Source organism: Aulostomus chinensis, chromosome 15 (assembly GCF_037954235.1).
Source record: "Aulostomus chinensis isolate RoL2024-O1b breed Wild chromosome 15, RoL_Achi_v1.0, whole genome shotgun sequence".
Lineage (NCBI taxonomy): Eukaryota > Metazoa > Chordata > Actinopteri > Syngnathiformes > Aulostomidae > Aulostomus > Aulostomus chinensis.
The window spans coordinates 15,498,735-15,501,352 of record NC_141334.1 but is presented as its reverse complement, the minus strand read 5'-3'; positions in this window follow the sequence as shown (position 1 = coordinate 15,501,352).

The following is a 2,618-nucleotide window of genomic DNA, read 5'->3' as shown; positions in this document are numbered from 1 at the left end:
TTTAAGAATTGCAAAGATTTGGAGTCTGAGTCTACTTGATTTCCATGACGATCACTAGTTGTTTTCATGACACAAGTAAACGCAGGCTTAGTAATAAAGCAGCGGATGATAATCTTTTTAGAATGGTCCATCTCAAACCACGCCATTTATTTCTTTTTTGAAATGGTTTCTAAATGAAAGTGACAGATTGAAATTAACAGTATTTTTTTGGAAAGTGTTAACGATCCATGACGAGCACTGATAAAATGAGAGCACTTAGTACCTTTAAGTGGTTTAGCAGTGGGTAGTTAAAAAAAATCATCATACCCAGAATTATTTTGTTAACAGGACTGAACATTGACACTGGTGTTTATAAGTCATACTCTCAGTGAGGAAAGAAATATAGAAAATAGTGTAAAAGAATTATCCATTGGTCCTCCTGTGACCTTAAATATTGCTCCAGGATTTCCTGTTGATCTACGGACCTTGTTGATCGCTCCAAATTTCAGGAGAAAATGAATCAGTGTAACAAGCCTGAGCAGAACTGGATGGGCCTTTTTTTTTTTTTTCAAACTGCAGACACATTTGACACTTAGAAAATAAAACAAAATCAATTACCAAAATACATTTTTTAATTCTAAACAGCACATCTTAGAAAAACAACAACTGTGGACATAACGAGAAGCCTATTAGACAGACGCTGCTACATGTGGAACACTTCCTGACGTGCTTGTGGCCAGCGATAGCGTGACAGTCATGGGAGGCTGAGGGACGGCAGAGAGAGAGAGGAGAGAGCCCGAAAACAAGCACATTTGGAGGTTGTTATGCAGCAAACCTATAGAATGACTTTGCACGCGATGTCCTTGTTGGCAGACCACTGTCAACAAGTGGAGAAGTGCAGAGAGTTTCTGTGCTTTGACCTTGAGTTCCGCTGTTTTACTCTCCGTCTGAGTGCTACTTGAACGTTTTTTTTTTTTTTATGCATTTGTACCTTGGCCGTGCTCAAAAGCATCCTTCAATAAAACGTATTATCTTTATCATTATCCTTTGACATCGTGGCATCACACATACCAGTATAACTTGTGACATCACTGCTAGTATGAACCAATCACACTTCGGTATGACTGTGACGTGGCTGTGGATGTGATGTGGAAGCATGAAGCATCCGGCACACAAACACTGAGAATGAACTACGGTGATGTGGGAGACGTGTTACGTCATTACCATACCTCATTGTTTGACTTTGTGCCTTTGTTTCACATGAACATTCAACAGTGTTACGAATAATATAAAGGCCATCATCAAATCCCAAATTGTATATTTGCTCTGTTATTCATAGGTCAAAAATGAAAGAAAAGCATAACAGTTGGCCTTACACTGAGCCCAATGGGACAGGGTTAAAGATGTTTTTGTAAATTATGGTAAAAAACAACAACAACAACAATGGGCCAATCTTTCTGCTTTGTGGGTAGAAAAAGAAAGAAAGAAAGAAAGAAAGAAAGAAAGAAAGAAAGAAAGAAAGAAAGAAAGAAAGAAAGAAAAAGAGAGAAAAGAAAATGAAAAATGGAACATCAGCTTGCTGGGAAATTTATTCTCTAGCGCAGAGGTTACCTACATTTTTCCCCTCGGAAGACCGAAACTGAAAATTAATGGTGAGTTGTGGGCTTTGTGTTGTTAAATTGCTTTTTGTGTTCACGTGCCGCTTAGACCTACATTGATTCATTTATTTATTTTCATGTAGCTGCCAAATCAAAACTATGGGCCCACTTTGGACCGCCCTGCTCTTGTTGTTCATTTAAGGTTCAGTATGTCTAAATGTAGTTAAAAATGGAGGACTCTTGGGTTGAAAATATAACCCCTTATGCAGAATACCACTATGTATACTGTCTCGGAAATTGAAAGCACGACCGTTCAAAGCATTTATCTACAGTTTAACTGTCACAGACAAAAAAACAAAACAAAACAAAACATAAATGGCATTGGAGAGAAATAAAAAGCATCACGCAAACAAATATGCAAAGGCTTTACAAACAACTGCAAAGGGAAAAGAGAATAGTAAAGTACATAAATAACATGTTACAATGCAAAGGATTTTTTCAAATTTTATTCAAAAATGAATCACATAAGATGGCATAAATGGGATGCTATTATACATACACAGTGTTATACAAATGTCAAACTCCAGTACATTAAAGATTTTAGGTATCAAGATTGATTAAAGTTCTAGAATATCAGTATGAATTCTAAACCCTCCGGTGAACGATTTAAAGTTAGGTTTCTGGCATATCAGTTTACCATGAAATACTTCCATCCTTCCATACATTCATTTCCTATGCTGCTTCTCTGTTAAGGGTCAAGGAGGGGCTGGAGCCTATCCCAACTGACACTGGGCGAGAGGTGGGGTTCACCCTGGACAGGTCGACGGTGTATTGCAGGGCCATGAGGGGTTCAGTGTCCGCGTGAGAGCAATTCCAGAAAGGTTTGTGAAAGATGGCTCAGAGTTTCATTAGACTTTTACATCACACAATAAAGAATCTAATTTCCTTTTTATCTTTGATTTAAAAATATTTTAACTGAGTAACACTTGTGCACAATTTCAAAGGAGATCTCCCTCGTTCTTTTTTTCTTTTAAAGCTTTT